This window comes from Ascaphus truei, unplaced genomic scaffold (assembly GCF_040206685.1).
Source record: "Ascaphus truei isolate aAscTru1 unplaced genomic scaffold, aAscTru1.hap1 HAP1_SCAFFOLD_2371, whole genome shotgun sequence".
Taxonomy (NCBI): domain Eukaryota; kingdom Metazoa; phylum Chordata; class Amphibia; order Anura; family Ascaphidae; genus Ascaphus; species Ascaphus truei.
Window position 1 is genome coordinate 7,032 of NW_027455293.1, and position 21,021 is coordinate 28,052.

Sequence of the window (21,021 nt, forward strand, 5' to 3'; positions counted from 1 at the left end):
TAATCTACTGGCCTAGATGAAACCATATGATGCAAACAGGATCCATCCCACTCCAGATTCATAGAATTGAACCACCTCAACCTTTCATAACAATCACATAGAACTGCAGCTGTGCGCTACTGCACATGTTCTTGTTATGAATGGTAGTAGATGTGGTCCTTGGGTCTTTACTTCATACTGTAGCCACCCTCTACTCATGATGTATTGAATCAACGAAAACTTGCATGGTTCAGATCACAGGAAGGGGTAGAGTAGAGATGAAAATATTCAATGTGAAACCCGTAGCAGCCGGATTGTGTGGAGTCAATAAAACGACAAATACTAAATGGTAAATGAGAAATATACACATTGCTTATCTGTCTCTGTGTAGTAATTTTCCTTCTCTTCAACTGTCCTTCAAATTTTCTCTTTTGCAAGAAAAGGAACACATGGCTTCAATATTCACTTCTGTTCTGCAGTCATCCCTCCTGAAATAAAAGTTAAGCATTGCATTGTTATTATGATAATACATACAATAAACCTTGCTCCAAACCATTTGATGCAAAGCAAATCCACCTCCCACCCACAGCTGTGCTCCTTCTAGAGCATGCATGTCAAACTCCAGTCCTCGAGGGTCCCAAACAGGCCAGGTTTTCAGTAGGGATATCCTGAAAACCTGGCCTGTTTGCTGCCCTCGAGGACTGGAGTTTGACATCCTTGTTCTTGAGCTTCTACCACGCAAGTCATCCATGTGAGTGACACTGTACTGCAGTCCTGGTCTGCACACAATCTACTGAATCAATGACATCACACTGTAAAGGCAATCTACAAGATGTATTAGTTGTCCACACTTCCGAAATGTTACTTTTATGTCCAAATCACTTATTCCCATGACCTGATATTTGTATTTGTTATTTATAGGATTGTCACAAAGAGTTGATGAGGTCACCAAATGATAGTATGTAGAGAGAAAGAGAGATCTCAGAACAGAGCCCTGATGTATACCCACAGACAGATCAATAGAAGACGAAGACATGTTAGCAACAGAGATGGAGAATGTGTGACAGGAAAGTTATGATGAAAACCAGGATAGAACTGTGTTACGGATACCAAGAGAGAGTTTAGAATATGAAGGAGGAGAGTGATTGAGAGCATCAAAACGCAGCAGATAGATCAAGTAGGATTAGTAGGGAAAAGTGACCTTGGGAATTTGCTTTAAGCACAGTCTGTAGAACGAGCTGTACGAAAGGCAGGTTGTAAAGGATCCAGGAGGGAATGTGATTTAAGAATGTTGACATTCTAGCAATTAGGAGACAAACAGCAGGAGGGATACAGGGCGGTAGTTAGTAAGGCACATAGGGTGTAGGTTGTTTCTGAGAAAAGGGTGACCACTACAGGCTTAAAGTAAGAGGGTAAAGAGCCAGAGAATAGGGAGGAATTGAAGATGTGGGTGAGAGTGGGGACTAAGAGATGCAGTAAGGTGTGAGGGGATACGATCTAGAGGGCATGTGGTAGAGGGAGAAGAGAAGATGATTAGCTTCCAGCTCTGTAAGAGAAGAAAAGGAGTCAAATGCAGAAGGAGAATTAGGTAGAAGGAGAGAAGGGGGAAGGGACAGAAGGAATCTCCTTGTGGGTGGCATCTACCTTGCCTCTGAAGTAGTCAAATGCTTGAGGAGAAGTGAAGGAAGGATGGCAAGTGTGAGGAGAAGGTTAGTGGAGGGAGTCAAATACAGGGAAAAAAAGACAGCGTAAATTAAATTTGAGTGTTGATGAATGTGAAAAAAAAGTAGTGTGGTTTGGCCCCAGAGAGCAGCTTTATACAGGACTGGAGACATTTTTACTGTAGAAAAATCAAATATCAATTGTGTGATTTCCTTCATAGGCATTAAGAACAGCGAGTGGAAGTGTGATGAACATGTTTGGGAATTTAGCCAAGGGTGTGGGCTAGAGGGACAAGTGTGTCAGAGCCTAGAGGGGGCATATAGATAGGAGGATAGCATTGTAAGAGTTAATAAGATTGTTAGTTTAAGCGGAAAGAGAGAGAGAGCAGAGAGGTTAGAGTAGATGTCAGAGGAGAGTTTAATTAAGCAGAGGCAAAGCAGTGGGACAGGTAAGATGGGGTGAGGGGAATGACTGATTGTGAATGATGAGAGCAGAAGAGGTCATGTACAACTAGAGCCTTGTTAGTCAGAGAACGGACATTCCAGATGGCATAGGAGAAGGGAAGAGAAAAGTAAGGAAAGGAATGTGGATTACATTAGATAGGTTAACACTCTTAGCAGGGAGGCAGAGGCAGGGAGGCCCGATGTGTATATGAGCAGGTTCAAGATTATAAGAGATATCCCACACATCAGCAAACATAGAAGGAGACACAGAGATAGGTGTAGAGAGAGACAGAGATAGCTCTATGTAGAGAGAGAGGGACGTAGAGAGAATGAGACAGATAGGCGCAGAGAGAGGGGGCGCAGAGAGAGGAGGCGCCAAAAGAGGGGGCGCAGAGAGAGGGGGCACAGAGAATAGGATATTAAAGAGTGCTTTTCATTGAGCAGTGCAGAAATAGCTGCAATAGAGGTCTGTACAAATGGTGCAGTGTGTAGACACATGCAAAGGTAGGGGAAGGAAAGAGGAGAACATGTGGATAAAAGCAGGAGTGTGGAAGTTAGAGAAATTAGAAAAGTTTAACAGAGGAGTGAGGAAACAGCAAGCAGAAAGAACAAGAGAGAGGTTACATTGGGATGACGTTCTGTGGTAAAGAGAAAATGCTAGGAGAGAGCTTTCAAATATTAGAGGACATGAATTGAGGGAGCAAATGTATAAATCAAAACCTGAGGGGGAGGTATAGCACGAAAGCTTGCACAGCAGATTATAGTCTTAATGTTGCGTGTACCTGTCAGGGTATTCAAGAAGTTAAATTCTCACAAGTGCAGAGTTCATGATGAAATGCTGAATCTAGTCCCCCTCCAATTTAATTTTAATATAACTTTTCCATTCTTCATTACTGCAAAAAGCAAACAAAACAAAACCACATTGCATTACTATTTTCAAAATGGATTGAATGGCATATTCAACAGTGACTGTGTGATGCCAATATTCCCCACTCACTCGTAGTGAAGCACATATTGTACTAGTGTTGAAAGTAGGCCGGTAGAGTCAGGTACGCAGTACTGATAAAACAATAAGTGCCCGTCGTAAGTACCAGCTCCGCAACAGTGCGGGCATCACATTAGTGACGTGGATGAACATATATGGATAAGCCCATATTAAGGCATCACGTGACCAGAGCCGTCACTGACTGGGTATACGTAAAGACGCAGGGAGATGCAAGGAAAGGGAGGGAGAGAGACAGGGAGAAGATGTGAAACGGAGGAAGGCACGGATGGAGGGAGTTCTTCCGAGCTTCTGCGGGCCTCTCTCTTTCACTGGTGCATGCCGGGAGCTGGTCCCAACATCCACAAAGTGTGTGTGTATTATTGGTTGTATTTTATGGGGGTAGGAGGGTAGTGTGTATATTGTGTGTGTGGGAGTATTATATTGTGTGTAGAGGTGCAGAGGAGAGTACTAGATTGTGTATCTTGTGTAAGGGTGTTGTGTATATTGTGTTTGGAGCTATAATATTATTGGGGAGATTAGTATTGAGGAGGTATTATAGTGTGTATTGTGGGGAGTATTAGTGTGTGTATTGTTTGTGGGTGACAGATGCTGGGGGTATGCAGCAATCCCTGCACTGAGGTCCGAGGCGGCTCTGCATCGCTCGCACACACTGTGGATGACCAAGCATGTGCCCATGATAATCATGGCCTTAGAGGGATGAGTGTGTCAGAGCCTAGAAGGGGCATATATATGATGGAGGAGGGAGGAGGAGGAGGGAGGAGGAGGAGATGATAGCATTGTAAAAGTTAACAAGATAGTTAGTTTAAGCAGAAAGTGAGGAGAGGTTAGAGATAAGGGTAGATGTCAGAGGAGAGAGTTCAATTAAGCTGAGGTATCGAGTAGGACAGGGGTGAGGGGAATGAGAGGTGGTGGATGATGAGAGCAGAAGAGGTCATGTACAAATAGACCTTGTTAGTCAGAGAGCAGTCATTCCAGAGGGCACGTGAGAAGTGAAGAGTAAAGTGAGACATGGAATGTGGATTACATTAGATGGGTTAATACGCTTAGCAGGGAGGTGGAGAGAGAGAGGCAAGAGGCAGAGAGTGGTGCAGGGGTTGAGGAAGAGATGTTGCATGTACCTTATCAGAACATTAAAGAACATCAATTCACACTGGTGCAGAGTTGATGATGAATCCAGTTCACCTCCAATTCAATTTTAACAGAAATGTTTCATTCTTCATTACTGAAAAAAAAGAAAAGTAAAAAACATTTCATTACTATTTTCAAAATGGATTGAATTCCCCCAACAATGACTATGTGTTACCAATATATCCCTCTCAGTCCCACTGCAGCATATACTGTACCAGTGTGAAAGTAGGAAGGTACACAGTACCGGTAAAACAATACGTGCCGGTACTATGCACCATATGAATTATAAGGGGATGTAAATCTCCCAGTCTCTCTCCATATCCGCAACAGAGCGGGCTCCGGTCAGTGGCATGGATGCCCATATATGGGTATGCTCATATTTGGGCATCCCATGTCACTGACCGGAGCCGGCTCTGAGTATAGGGATATATGCGGAGACGCAGAGGTGCAAGGAAATGGGAGGAGGCACGGTGAGAAACAGGGAGAGACCACAGGAAGATAGAGGGCAACAACTTCCACAAGGTACTTGTATGGGTATAATTGTTTGTATTTTGTGCAGAGGGGGTAATTTCAGATAAAATACAATTCTCCACCCTCTACGAAACAATTCCACTTTGTTCAGTAAGCCAGAAAGTCTTGGTCCCATGTGGACTGAATTTAATGCAAATAAGGTCCTTAATACACAAGTAAAGAATAAAGTTACTTATTCTCTACTGTAAGAAGTGCCACATTGCCCACTATTTGGGTCCTGTGCCCAGATTGTGACCATGCATGGCAGAGGTGAGATTCCCCCAACTCCAATTTGCTACACTCTCCAAGAGAGATAATTGTGATCAGAGGTGGAACTAGGGGAGGGTGTGAGCAGGGTCACTGCCCAGGGAGTAACCTGACTGGGGGCACGGAAATCTCATTTAGTGCATATGTTGCGGCACTGCATTGATTGACCGGTCAATCTGCACTGCTGCCTGTCACAGTGACATCCTGATCGGGCACTGTGATCAGCTATAGCACTGACCCAGGTGAGATAGTTCAGCACTTTACAAGGAGGGAACAGATGTTGTGGGTGACAGATGCAGGAGGTAGGCCAAGACTGTTGGCCAGAGTAACGTGGAGACTTACTGCACTCTGCATGCCCATCCTCTCCCTGACATCAGGGGAAGGAAGTGGCCCTGGGGTGTGTGTAGGTATGCCAGATGTCAGTGTATGCATAAGTAAGTATGCCTGTGTAGTGGGAGGTGTAGGGGCGTTAAGCTGGAGGACTTAAAACAGGCACAAAAGCACATAGATACCTCTGATTATACCGCACCAAATGCTGATAATATCATGCTGTAGCTGCACTTTACAGAAGATGATGCAGATGTCATCATTGGTTGGTGGGTTCATTAAATCAATCCATCATATCATAACCACACTGTGCATATGATGTACTGAATCAGTAACACCAGGAAGACATCTCCATGTTAGGAGTAGAGTTGAAGTTAACAGAATATGTCCAGCACTGTGGTGTGTAGCCCATAAATAATAATTGTGCACATTACCAGAACAACATACTGTCAACTGCAAGATCATTTTGCTGCTTGTAGCGTATGCTCATCCTGTACAGTGTTGTAGTAGATCCGTCTCTTCAGTGTTCACTGCAACAAAAGTAAGACATTGCATTAATATTACAGACGTTTGGGGGCTGAAATCTCACTTCGCTGCGGACAATTTCCCTTTGCATAAGATTCTTGTGATTATGTCAATGATGATCAATAACTGCATCATAACACAGCCGCTCTATACAGAAGATGTACTTGCTCTCATTGGTCATTGAGGTAATACGTCACACAATGTACAGATATAGCAAGGATTATTTCTCCCACTTGTGCATTATGGCATTATGATGGGAAATGTTGTGAGATTCTGCATTATCAGCATCACTGAATCTTTTGGAAATTAAGTGATATTCTATGTTTTAATGCAATATTATGGGTGATCAGCCGGTAAAATAATAATAGCTTGCTGTATCTGTAGCCATGCTCTACCCATGATGTGCTGAACCAATGACTGCAGAGAGATTCAGAGTGCTAAACATGACTGGAACGCATCTCTGAATAATGGGCAGCAAAGCAGTGCAGAATAGGAGGTGAAAGTATTTAAAATGGAAGATCCTTAGCAGCTGTGTGGAGAGTAGACAGTACAGACTGACCAAGTAAATGGTAAAAGGAGTAAGTTCAACATTACTTGGCTTTGTTCTCCACATTGAAGCTTTCCTCCTCTTTAAATCACTAATACTGATGCCATGTGTAACCTGTACTGAGAGTTATATAATATACTGGCCTAGATGAAACCATATGATGCAAACAGGATCCATCCCACTCCAGATTCATAGAATTGAACCACCTCAACCTTTCATAACAATCACATAGAACTGCAGCTGTGCGCTACTGCACATGTTCTTGTTATGAATGGTAGTAGATGTGGTCCTTGGGTCTTTACTTCATACTGTAGCCACCCTCTACTCATGATGTATTGAATCAACGAAAACTTGCATGGTTCAGATCACAGGAAGGGGTAGAGTAGAGATGAAAATATTCAATGTGAAACCCGTAGCAGCCGGATTGTGTGGAGTCAATAAAACGACAAATACTAAATGGTAAATGAGAAATATACACATTGCTTATCTGTCTCTGTGTAGTAATTTTCCTTCTCTTCAACTGTCCTTCAAATTTTCTCTTTTGCAAGAAAAGGAACACATGGCTTCAATATTCACTTCTGTTCTGCAGTCATCCCTCCTGAAATAAAAGTTAAGCATTGCATTGTTATTATGATAATACATACAATAAACCTTGCTCCAAACCATTTGATGCAAAGCAAATCCACCTCCCACCCACAGCTGTGCTCCTTCTAGAGCATGCATGTCAAACTCCAGTCCTCGAGGGTCCCAAACAGGCCAGGTTTTCAGTAGGGATATCCTGAAAACCTGGCCTGTTTGCTGCCCTCGAGGACTGGAGTTTGACATCCTTGTTCTTGAGCTTCTACCACGCAAGTCATCCATGTGAGTGACACTGTACTGCAGTCCTGGTCTGCACACAATCTACTGAATCAATGACATCACACTGTAAAGGCAATCTACAAGATGTATTAGTTGTCCACACTTCCGAAATGTTACTTTTATGTCCAAATCACTTATTCCCATGACCTGATATTTGTATTTGTTATTTATAGGATTGTCACAAAGAGTTGATGAGGTCACCAAATGATAGTATGTAGAGAGAAAGAGAGATCTCAGAACAGAGCCCTGATGTATACCCACAGACAGAGCAATAGAAGACGAAGACATGTTAGCAACAGAGATGGAGAATGTGTGACAGGAAAGTTATGATGAAAACCAGGATAGAACTGTGTTACGGATACCAAGAGAGAGTTTAGAATATGAAGGAGGAGAGTGATTGAGAGCATCAAAACGCAGCAGATAGATCAAGTAGCATTAGTAGGGAAAAGTGACCTTGGGAATTTGCTTTAAGCACAGTCTGTAGAACGAGCTGTACGAAAGGCAGGTTGTAAAGGATCCAGGAGGGAATGTGATTTAAGAATGTTGACATTCTAGCAATTAGGAGACAAACAGCAGGAGGGATACAGGGCGGTAGTTAGTAAGGCACATAGGGTGTAGGTTGTTTCTGAGAAAAGGGTGACCACTACAGGCTTAAAGTAAGAGGGTAAAGAGCCAGAGAATAGGGAGGAATTGAAGATGTGGGTGAGAGTGGGGACTAAGAGATGCAGTAAGGTGTGAGGGGATACGATCTAGAGGGCATGTGGTAGAGGGAGAAGAGAAGATGATTAGCTTCCAGCTCTGTAAGAGAAGAAAAGGAGTCAAATGCAGAAGGAGAATTAGGTAGAAGGAGAGAAGGGGGAAGGGACAGAAGGAATCTCCTTGTGGGTGGCATCCACCTTGCCTCTGAAGTAGTCAAATGCTTGAGGAGAAGTGAAGGAAGGATGGCAAGTGTGAGGAGAAGGTTAGTGGAGGGAGTCAAATACAGGGAAAAAAAGACAGCGTAAATTAAATTTGAGTGTTGATGAATGTGAAAAAAAAGTAGTGTGGTTTGGCCCCAGAGAGCAGCTTTATACAGGACTGGAGACATTTTTACTGTAGAAAAATCAAATATCAATTGTGTGATTTCCTTCATAGGCATTAAGAACAGCGAGTGGAAGTGTGATGAACATGTTTGGGAATTTAGCCAAGGGTGTGGGCTAGAGGGACAAGTGTGTCAGAGCCTAGAGGGGGCATATAGATAGGAGGATAGCATTGTAAGAGTTAATAAGATTGTTAGTTTAAGCGGAAAGAGAGAGAGAGCAGAGAGGTTAGAGTAGATGTCAGAGGAGAGTTTAATTAAGCAGAGGCAAATCAGTGGGACAGGTAAGATGGGGTGAGGGGAATGACTGATTGTGAATGATGAGAGCAGAAGAGGTCATGTACAACTAGAGCCTTGTTAGTCAGAGAACGGACATTCCAGATGGCATAGGAGAAGGGAAGAGAAAAGTAAGGAAAGGAATGTGGATTACATTAGATAGGTTAACACTCTTAGCAGGGAGGCAGAGGCAGGGAGGCCCGATGTGTATATGAGCAGGTTCAAGATTATAAGAGATATCCCACACATCAGCAAACATAGAAGGAGACACAGAGATAGGTGTAGAGAGAGACAGAGATAGCTCTATGTAGAGAGAGAGGGACGTAGAGAGAATGAGACAGATAGGCGCAGAGAGAGGGGGCGCAGAGAGAGGAGGCGCCAAAAGAGGGGGCGCAGAGAGAGGGGGCACAGAGAATAGGATATTAAAGAGTGCTTTTCATTGAGCAGTGCAGAAATAGCTGCAATAGAGGTCTGTACAAATGGTGCAGTGTGTAGACACATGCAAAGGTAGGGGAAGGAAAGAGGAGAACATGTGGATAAAAGCAGGAGTGTGGAAGTTAGAGAAATTAGAAAAGTTTAACAGAGGAGTGAGGAAACAGCAAGCAGAAAGAACAAGAGAGAGGTTACATTGGGATGACGTTCTGTGGTAAAGAGAAAATGCTAGGAGAGAGCTTTCAAATATTAGAGGACATGAATTGAGGGAGCAAATGTATAAATCAAAACCTGAGGGGGAGGTATAGCACGAAAGCTTGCACAGCAGATTATAGTCTTAATGTTGCGTGTACCTGTCAGGGTATTCAAGAAGTTAAATTCTCACAAGTGCAGAGTTCATGATGAAATGCTGAATCTAGTCCCCCTCCAATTTAATTTTAATATAACTTTTCCATTCTTCATTACTGCAAAAAGCAAACAAAACAAAACCACATTGCATTACTATTTTCAAAATGGATTGAATGGCATATTCAACAGTGACTGTGTGATGCCAATATTCCCCACTCACTCGTAGTGAAGCACATATTGTACTAGTGTTGAAAGTAGGCCGGTAGAGTCAGGTACGCAGTACTGATAAAACAATAAGTGCCCGTCGTAAGTACCAGCTCCGCAACAGTGCGGGCATCACATTAGTGACGTGGATGAACATATATGGATAAGCCCATATTAAGGCATCACGTGACCAGAGCCGTCACTGACTGGGTATACGTAAAGACGCAGGGAGATGCAAGGAAAGGGAGGGAGAGAGACAGGGAGAAGATGTGAAACGGAGGAAGGCACGGATGGAGGGAGTTCTTCCGAGCTTCTGCGGGCCTCTCTCTTTCACTGGTGCATGCCGGGAGCTGGTCCCAACATCCACAAAGTGTGTGTGTATTATTGGTTGTATTTTATGGGGGTAGGAGGGTAGTGTGTACATTGTGTGTGTGGGAGTATTATATTGTGTGTAGAGGTGCAGAGGAGAGTACTAGATTGTGTATCTTGTGTAAGGGTGTTGTGTATATTGTGTTTGGAGCTATAATATTATTGGGGAGATTAGTATTGAGGAGGTATTATAGTGTGTATTGTGGGGAGTATTGGTGTGTGTATTGTTTGTGGGTGACAGATGCTGGGGGTATGCAGCAATCCCTGCACTGAGGTCCGAGGCGGCTCTGCATCGCTCGCACGCACTGTGGACGACCAAGCATGTGCCCATGATAATCATGGCCTTAGAGGGATGAGTGTGTCAGAGCCTAGAAGGGGTATATATATAATGGAGGAGGGAGGAGGAAGGAGGAGGAGGGAGGAGGAGATGATAGCATTGTAAAAGTTAACAAGATAGTTAGTTTAAGCAGAAAGTGAGGAGAGGTTAGAGATAAGGGTAGATGTCAGAGGAGAGAGTTCAATTAAGCTGAGGTATCGAGTAGGACAGGGGTGAGGGGAATGAGAGGTGGTGGATGAGAGCAGAAGAGGTCATGTACAAATAGACCTTGTTAGTCAGAGAGCAGTCATTCCAGAGGGCACGTGAGAAGTGAAGAGTAAAGTGAGACATGGAATGTGGATTACATTAGATGGGTTAATACGCTTAGCAGGGAGGTGGAGAGAGAGAGGCAAGAGGCAGAGAGTGGTGCAGGGGTTGAGGAAGAGATGTTGCATGTACCTTATCAGAACATTAAAGAACATCAATTCACACTGGTGCAGAGTTGATGATGAATCCAGTTCACCTCCAATTCAATTTTAACAGAAATGTTTCATTCTTCATTACTGAAAAAAAAGAAAAGTAAAAAACATTTCATTACTATTTACAAAATGGATTGAATTCCCCCAACAATGACTATGTGTTACCAATATATCCCTCTCAGTCCCACTGCAGCATATACTGTACCAGTGTGAAAGTAGGAAGGTACACAGTACCGGTAAAACAATACGTGCCGGTACTATGCACCATATGAATTATAAGGGGATGTAAATCTCCCAGTCTCTCTCCATATCCGCAACAGAGCGGGCTCCGGTCAGTGGCATGGATGCCCATATATGGGTATGCTCATATTTGGGCATCCCATGTCACTGACCGGAGCCGGCTCTGAGTATAGGGATATATGCGGAGACGCAGAGGTGCAAGGAAATGGGAGGAGGCACGGTGAGAAACAGGGAGAGACCACAGGAAGATAGAGGGCAACAACTTCCACAAGGTACTTGTATGGGTATAATTGTTTGTATTTTGTGCAGAGGGGGTAATTTCAGATAAAATACAATTCTCCACCCTCTACGAAACAATTCCACTTTGTTCAGTAAGCCAGAAAGTCTTGGTCCCATGTGGACTGAATTTAATGCAAATAAGGTCCTTAATACACAAGTAAAGAATAAAGTTACTTATTCTCTACTGTAAGAAGTGCCACATTGCCCACTATTTGGGTCCTGTGCCCAGATTGTGACCATGCATGGCAGAGGTGAGATTCCCCCAACTCCAATTTGCTACACTCTCCAAGAGAGATAATTGTGATCAGAGGTGGAACTAGGGGAGGGTGTGAGCAGGGTCACTGCCCAGGGAGTAACCTGACTGGGGGCACGGAAATCTCATTTAGTGCATATGTTGCGGCACTGCATTGATTGACCGGTCAATCTGCACTGCTGCCTGTCACAGTGACATCCTGATCGGGCACTGTGATCAGCTATAGCACTGACCCAGGTGAGATAGTTCAGCACTTTACAAGGAGGGAACAGATGTTGTGGGTGACAGATGCAGGAGGTAGGCCAAGACTGTTGGCCAGAGTAACGTGGAGACTTACTGCACTCTGCATGCCCATCCTCTCCCTGACATCAGGGGAAGGAAGTGGCCCTGGGGTGTGTGTAGGTATGCCAGATGTCAGTGTATGCATAAGTAAGTATGCCTGTGTAGTGGGAGGTGTAGGGGCGTTAAGCTGGAGGACTTAAAACAGGCACAAAAGCACATAGATACCTCTGATTATACCGCACCAAATGCTGATAATATCATGCTGTAGCTGCACTTTACAGAAGATGATGCAGATGTCATCATTGGTTGGTGGGTTCATTAAATCAATCCATCATATCATAACCACACTGTGCATATGATGTACTGAATCAGTAACACCAGGAAGACATCTCCATGTTAGGAGTAGAGTTGAAGTTAACAGAATATGTCCAGCACTGTGGTGTGTAGCCCATAAATAATAATTGTGCACATTACCAGAACAACATACTGTCAACTGCAAGATCATTTTGCTGCTTGTAGCGTATGCTCATCCTGTACAGTGTTGTAGTAGATCCGTCTCTTCAGTGTTCACTGCAACAAAAGTAAGACATTGCATTAATATTACAGACGTTTGGGGGCTGAAATCTCACTTCGCTGCGGACAATTTCCCTTTGCATAAGATTCTTGTGATTATGTCAATGATGATCAATAACTGCATCATAACACAGCCGCTCTATACAGAAGATGTACTTGCTCTCATTGGTCATTGAGGTAATACGTCACACAATGTACAGATATAGCAAGGATTATTTCTCCCACTTGTGCATTATGGCATTATGATGGGAAATGTTGTGAGATTCTGCATTATCAGCATCACTGAATCTTTTGGAAATTAAGTGATATTCTATGTTTTAATGCAATATTATGGGTGATCAGCCGGTAAAATAATAATAGCTTGCTGTATCTGTAGCCATGCTCTACCCATGATGTGCTGAACCAATGACTGCAGAGAGATTCAGAGTGCTAAACATGACTGGAACGCATCTCTGAATAATGGGCAGCAAAGCAGTGCAGAATAGGAGGTGAAAGTATTTAAAATGGAAGATCCTTAGCAGCTGTGTGGAGAGTAGACAGTACAGACTGACCAAGTAAATGGTAAAAGGAGTAACTTCAACATTACTTGGCTTTGTTCTCCACATTGAAGCTTTCCTCCTCTTTAAATCACTAATACTGATGCCATGTGTAACCTGTACTGAGAGTTATATAATCTACTGGCCTAGATGAAACCATATGATGCAAACAGGATCCATCCCACTCCAGATTCATAGAATTGAACCACCTCAACCTTTCATAACAATCACATAGAACTGCAGCTGTGCGCTACTGCACATGTTCTTGTTATGAATGGTAGTAGATGTGGTCCTTGGGTCTTTACTTCATACTGTAGCCACCCTCTACTCATGATGTATTGAATCAACGAAAACTTGCATGGTTCAGATCACAGGAAGGGGTAGAGTAGAGATGAAAATATTCAATGTGAAACCCGTAGCAGCCGGATTGTGTGGAGTCAATAAAACGACAAATACTAAATGGTAAATGAGAAATATACACATTGCTTATCTGTCTCTGTGTAGTAATTTTCCTTCTCTTCAACTGTCCTTCAAATTTTCTCTTTTGCAAGAAAAGGAACACGTGGCTTCAATATTCACTTCTGTTCTGCAGTCATCCCTCCTGAAATAAAAGTTAAGCATTGCATTGTTATTATGATAATACATACAATAAACCTTGCTCCAAACCATTTGATGCAAAGCAAATCCACCTCCCACCCACAGCTGTGCTCCTTCTAGAGCATGCATGTCAAACTCCAGTCCTCGAGGGTCCCAAACAGGCCAGGTTTTCAGTAGGGATATCCTGAAAACCTGGCCTGTTTGCTGCCCTCGAGGACTGGAGTTTGACATCCTTGTTCTTGAGCTTCTACCACGCAAGTCATCCATGTGAGTGACACTGTACTGCAGTTCTGGTCTGCACACAATCTACTGAATCAATGACATCACACTGTAAAGGCAATCTACAAGATGTATTAGTTGTCCACACTTCCGAAATGTTACTTTTATGTCCAAATCACTTATTCCCATGACCTGATATTTGTATTTGTTATTTATAGGATTGTCACAAAGAGTTGATGAGGTCACCAAATGATAGTATGTAGAGAGAAAGAGAGATCTCAGAACAGAGCCCTGATGTATACCCACAGACAGATCAATAGAAGACGAAGACATGTTAGCAACAGAGATGGAGAATGTGTGACAGGAAAGTTATGATGAAAACCAGGATAGAACTGTGTTACGGATACCAAGAGAGAGTTTAGAATATGAAGGAGGAGAGTGATTGAGAGCATCAAACGCAGCAGATAGATCAAGTAGGATTAGTAGGGAAAAGTGACCTTGGGAATTTGCTTTAAGCACAGTCTGTAGAACGAGCTGTACGAAAGGCAGGTTGTAAAGGATCCAGGAGGGCATGTGATTTAAGAATGTTGACATTCTAGCAATTAGGAGACAAACAGCAGGAGGGATATAGGGCGGTAGTTAGTAAGGCACATAGGGTGTAGGTTGTTTCTGAGAAAAGGGTGACCACTACAGGCTTAAAGTAAGAGGGTAAAGAGCCAGAGAATAGGGAGGACTTGAAGATGTGGGTGAGAGTGGGGACTAAGAGATGCAGTAAGGTGTGAGGGGATACGATCTAGAGGGCATGTGGTAGAGGGAGAAGAGAAGATGATTAGCTTCCAGCTCTGTAAGAGAAGAAAAGGAGTCAAATGCAGAAGGAGAATTAGGTAGAAGGAGAGAAGGGGGAAGGGACAGAAGGAATCTCCTTGTGGGTGGCATCCACCTTGCCTCTGAAGTAGTCAAATGCTTGAGGAGAAGTGAAGGAAGGATGGCAAGTGTGAGAAGAAGGTTAGTGGAGGGAGTCAAATACAGGGGAAAAAAGACAGCGTAAATTAAATTTGTGTGTTGATGAATGTGGAAAAAAAAGTAGTGTGGTTTGGCCCCAGAGAGCAGCTTTATACAGGACTGGAGACATTTTTACTGTAGAAAAATCAAACATCAAGTGTGAGATTTCCTTCATAGGCATTAAGAACAGTGAGTGGAAGTGTGATGAACATGTTTGGGAATTTAGCCAAGGGTGTGGGTTAGAGGGACGAGTGTGTCAGAGCTTGAAGGGGCATATAGAGGATAGCATTGTAAGAGTTAATAAGATTGTCAGTTTAAGCAGAAAGAGAGAGAGAGAGCAGAGAGGTTAGAGTAGATGTCAGAGGAGAGTTTAATTAAGCAGAGGAAAATCAGTGGGACAGGTAAGATGGGGTGAGGGGAATGACTGATTGTGAATGATGAGAGCAGAAGAGGTCATGTACAACTAGAGCCTTGTTAGTCAGAGAACGGACATTCCAGAGGGCATAGGAGAAGGGAAGAGAAAAGTAAGGAAAGGAATGTGGATTACATTAGATAGGTTAACACTCTTAGCAGGGAGGCAGAGGCAGGGAGACCCGATGTGTATATGAGCAGGTTCAAGATTATAAGAGATATCCCACACATCAGCAAACATAGAAGGAGACACAGAGATAGGTGTAGAGAGAGACAGAGATAGCTCTATGTAGAGAGAGAGGGACGTAGAGAGAATGAGACAGATAGGCGCAGAGAGAGAGGGTGCAGAGAGAGGGGGTGCAGAGAGAGAGGGGGTGCAGAGAGAGAGGGGGTGCAGAGAGAGAGGGGGCGCAGAGAGAGAGGGGGCGCAGAGAGAGAGGGGGCGCAGAGAGAGAGGGGGCGCAGAGAGAGAGGGGGCACAGAGAGAGAGGGGGCACAGAGAGAGAGGGGGCGCAGAGAGAGAGGGGGCGCAGAGAGAGAGGGGGCGCAGAGAGAGAGGGGGCGCAGAGAGAGAGGGGGCGCAGAGAGAGAGGGGGCGCAGAGAGAGAGGGGGCGCAGAGAGAGAGGGGGCGCAGAGAGAGAGGGGGCGCAGAGAGAGAGGGGGCGCAGAGAGAGAGGGGGCGCAGAGAGAGAGGGGGCGCAGAGAGAGAGGGGGCGCAGAGAGAGAGGGGGCGCAGAGAGAGAGGGGGCGCAGAGAGAGAGGGGGCGCAGAGAGAGAGGGGGCGCAGAGAGAGAGGGGGCGCAGAGAGAGAGGGGGCGCAGAGAGAGAGGGGGCGCAGAGAGAGAGGGGGCGCAGAGAGAGAGGGGGCGCAGAGAATAGGATGTACATGAGTGCTTTTCATTGAGCAGTGCAGAAATAGCTGCAATAGAGGTCTGTACAAATGGTGCAGTGTGTAGACACATGCAAAGGTAGGGGAAGGAAAGAGGAGAACATGTGGATAAAAGCAGGAGTGTGGAAGTTAGAGAAATTAGAAAAGTTTAACAGAGGAGTGAGGAAACAGCAAGCAGAGAGAACAAGAGAGGTTACATTGGGATGACGTTCTGTGGTAGAGAGAAAATGCTAGGAGAGAGCTTTCAAATATTAGAGGACATGACTTGAGGGAGCAAATGTTTAAATCAAAACCTGAGGGGGAGGTATAGCACGAAAGCTTGCACAGCAGATTATAGTCTTAAAGTTGCGTGTACCTGTCAGGGCATTCAAGAAGGTAAATTCTCACAAGTGCAGAGTTCATGATGAAATGCTGAATCTAGTCCCCCTCCAATTTAATTTTAATATAACTTTTCCATTCTTCATTACTGCAAAAAGCAAACAAAACAAAACCACATTGCATTACTATTTTCAAAATGGATTGAATGGCATATTCAACAGTGACTGTGTGATGCCAATATTCCCCACTCACTCGTAGTGAAGCACTTATTGTACTAGTGTTGAAAGTAGGCCGGTAGAGTCAGGTACGCAGTACTGATAAAACAATAAGTGCGCGTCGTAAGTACCAGCTCCGCAACAGTGCGGGCATCACATTAGTGACGTGGATGAACATATATGGATAAGCCCATATTAAGGCATCACGTGACCAGAGCCGTCACTGACTGGGTATACGTAAAGACGCAGGGAGATGCAAGGAAAGGGACGGAGAGAGACAGGGAGAAGATGGGAAACGGAGGGAGGCACGGATGGAGAGAGGGAGTTCTTCCGAGCTTCTGCGGGCCTCTCTCTTTCACTGGTGCATGCCGGGAGCTGGTCCCAACATCCACAAAGTGTGTGTGTATTATTGGTTGTATTTTATGGGGGTAGGAGGGTAGTGTGTATATTGTGTGTGTGGGAGTATTATATTGTGTGTAGAGGTGCAGAGGAGAGTACTAGATTGTGTATCTTGTGTAAGGGTGTTGTGTATATTGTGTTTGGAGCTATAATATTATTGGAGAGATTAGTATTGAGGAGGTATTATAGTGTGTATTGTGGGGAGTATTAGTGTGTGTATTGTTTGTGGGTGACAGATGCTGGGGTATGCAGCAATCCCTGCACTGAGGTCCGAGGCGGCTCTGCATCGCTCGCACGCACTGTGGATGACCAAGCATGTGCCCATGATAATCATGGCCTTAGAGGGATGAGTGTGTCAGAGCCTAGAAGGGGCATATAAATATATAATGGAGGAGGGAGGAGGGAGGAGGAGGAGATGATAGCATTGTAAAAGTTAACAAGATAGTTAGTTTAAGCAGAAAGTGAGGAGAGGTTAGAGATAAGGGTAGATGTCAGAGGAGAGAGTTCAATTAAGCTGAGGTATCGAGTAGGACAGGGGTGAGGGGAATGAGAAGTGGTGGATGATGAGAGCAGAAGAGGTCATGTACAAATAGACCTTGTTAGTCAGAGAGCAGACATTCCAGAGGGCACGTGAGAAGTGAAGAGTAAAGTGAGACATGGAATGTGGATTACATTAGATGGGTTAATACGCTTAGCAGGGAGGTGGAGAGAGAGAGGCAAGAGGCAGAGAGTGGTGTAGGGGTTGAGGAAGAGATGTTGCATGTACCTTATCAGAACATTAAAGAACATCAATTCACACTGGTGCAGAGTTGATGATGATTCCAGTTCACCTCCAATTCAATTTTAACAGAACTTTTTCATTCTTCATTACTGCAAAAAAAAAAAAAGTATAAAACATTGCATTACTATTTTCAAAATGGATTGAATTCCCCCAACAATAACTATGTGTTACCAATATATCCCTCTCAGTCCCACTGCAGCACATACTGTACCAGTGTGAAAGTAGGAAGGTACACAGTAACGGTAAAACAATACGTGCCGGTACTATGCACCATATGAATTATAAGGGGATGTAAATCTCCCAGTCTCTCTCCATATCCGCAACAGAGTGGGCTCCGGTCAGTGGCATGGATGCCCATGTATGGATATGCTCATATTTGGGCATCCCATGTCACTGACCGGAGCCGGCTCTGAGTATAGGGATATATGCGGAGACGCAGAGGTGCAAGGAAATGGGAGGAGGCACGGTGAGAAACAGGGAGAGACCACAGGAAGATAGAGGGCAACAACTTCCACAAGGTACATGTATGTGTATAATTGTTTGTATTTTGTGCAGAGGGGGTAATTTCAGATAAAATACAATTCTCCACCCTCTACGAAATAATTCCACTTTGTTCAGTAAGCCAGAAAGTCTTGGTCCCATGGGGACTGAATTTTAATGCAAATAAGGTCCTTAATACACAAGTAAAGAATATAGTTACTTATTCTCTACTGTAAGAAGTGCCACATTGCCCACTATTTGGGTCCTGTGCCCAGATTGTGACCATGCATGGCAGAGGTGAGATTCCACCATCACCAATTTGCTACACTCTCCAAGAGAGATAATTGTGGTCAGAGGTGGAACTAGGGGAGGGGGTGAGCAGGGTCACTGCCCAGGGAGTAACCTGACAGGGGGCACGGAAATCTCATTTAGTGCATATGGTGCGGCACTGCATTGATTGACCGGTCAATCTGCACTGCTGCCTGTCACAGTGACATCATGATCGGGCACTGTGATCAGCTATAGCACTGACCCAGGTGAGATAGTTCAGCACTTTACAAGGAGGGAACAGATGTTGTGGGTGACAGATGCTGGGGGTAGGCCAAGACTGTTGGCCAGAGTAACGTGGAGACTTACTGCACTCTGCATGCCCATCCTCTCCCTGACATCAGGGGAAGGAAGTGGCCCTGGGGTGTGTGTAGGTATGCCAGATGTCAGTGTATGCATAAGTAAGTATGTCTGTGTAGTGGGAGGTGTAGGGGCGTTAAGCTGGAGGACTTAAAACAGGCACACATCTCACTTCGCTGCGGACAATTTCCCTTTGCATAAGATTCTTGTGATTATGTCAATGATGATCAATAACTGCATCATAACACAGCCGCTCTATACAGAAGATGTACTTGCTATCAATGGTCATGGAGGTAATACGTCACACAATGTACAGATATAGCAAGGATTATTTCTTCCTCTGGTGCATTATGGCATTATGATGGGAAATGTTGTGAGATTCTGCATTATCAGCATCACTGAATCTTTTGGAAATTAAGTGATATTCTATGTTTTAATGCAATATTATGGATGATCAGCCGGTAAAATAATAAAAGCTTTCTGTATCTGTAGCCATGCTCTACCCATGATGTGCTGAATCAATGACTGCAGAGAGATTCAGAGTGGTAAACATGACTGGAACGCATCTCTAAATAATGGGCAGCAAAGCAGTGCAGAATAGGAGGTGAAAGTATTTAAAATGGAAGACCCTTAGCAGCTGTGTGGGGAGTAGACAGTACAGACTGACCAAGTAAATGGTAAAAGGAGTAACTTCAACATTACTTGGCTTTGTTCTCCACATTGAAGCTTTCCTCCTCTTTACATCACTAATACTGATGCCATGTGTAACCTGTACTGAGAGTTATATAATCTACTGGCCTAGATGAAACCATGTGATGCAAACAGGATCCATCCCACTCCAGATTCATAGAATTGAACCACCTCAACCTTTCATAACAATCACATAGAACTGCAGCTGTGCGCTACTGCACATGTTCTTGTTATGAATGGTAGTAGATGTGGTCCTTGGGTCTTTACTTCATACTGTAGCCACACTCTACTCATGATGTATTGAATCAATGAAAACTTGCATGGTTCAGATCACAGGAAGGGGTAGAGTAGAGATGAAAATGTTCAATGTGAAACCCGTAGCAGCCGGATTGTGTGGAGTCAATAAAACGACAAATACTAAATGGTAAATGAGAAATATACACATTGCTTATCTGTCTCTGTGTAGTAATTTTCATTCTGTTCAACTGTCCTTCAAATTTTCTCTTTTGCAAGAAAAGGAACACATGGCTTCAATATTCACTTCTGTTCTGCAGTCATCCCTCCTGAAATAAAAGTTAAGCATTGCATTGTTATTATGATAATACATACAATAAACCTTGCTCCAAACCATTTGATGCAAAGCAAATCCACCTCCCACCCACAGCTGTGCTCCGTCTAGAGCATGCATGTCAAACTCCAGTCCTCGAGGGTCCCAAACAGGCCAGGTTTTCAGTAGGGATATCCTGAAAACCTGGCCTGTTTGCTGCCCTCGAGGACTGGAGTTTGACATCCTTGTTCTTGAGCTTCTACCACGCAAGTCATCCATGTGAGTGACACTGTACTGCAGTCCTGGTCTGCACACAATCTACTGAATCAATGACATCACACTGTAAAGGCAATCTACAAGATGTATTAGTTGTCCACACTTCCGAAATGTTACTTTTATGTCCAAATCACTTATTCCCATGACCTGATATTTGTATTTGTTATTTATAGGATTTTCACATGTATTACTACTGTGAAACGCTATATACATTAATAGTGCTATATAAATAAATACATACACATTTATATATAATAATAATAACAGCATGTTCTTTTAAAGCGCTGCTAGTTTTACGTAGCGCTATACAGAGACATTTTGCAGACACAAGTCCCTGCCCCATAGAGCTTACAATCTATGACATTGGTGCCTGAGGCACAGAGGATATGAAGTGACTTGCCCAAGGTCACACACACACAAATATATATACATAAATATATACATATATACACACACACACACACACACACACACACACACACACACACATATATGAAAACTAACACAGAAAAAAAGAATCCCCTGAATAGCACTCTAACATACACAAATTGTATCAATAAAGGTTTATTAATCACATACACATAAATGGTTAAAATGAGGAGCAGTGGTGACCTACAAAGCTGTTATAAACTGAACCTTAAGGTGTGGGGAA

The 21,021-nt window shown here is 43.8% G+C and overlaps 1 long non-coding RNA gene across 1 annotated transcript; it reads right to left on the minus strand.

The window, feature by feature from the left end:
* Positions 1–12,320: 12,320 nt before the first annotated feature.
* LOC142478301 (uncharacterized) lies at positions 12,321–20,044 on the minus strand. The gene is made up of 5 exons (XR_012793051.1): positions 19,990–20,044; positions 17,735–17,838; positions 16,392–16,502; positions 13,397–13,518; positions 12,321–12,378 (listed from the first exon to the last, which is right to left on the minus strand). It is a non-coding gene; the product is annotated as an uncharacterized LOC142478301 (long non-coding RNA).
* Between the last annotated feature and the right edge of the window lie 977 nt (positions 20,045–21,021).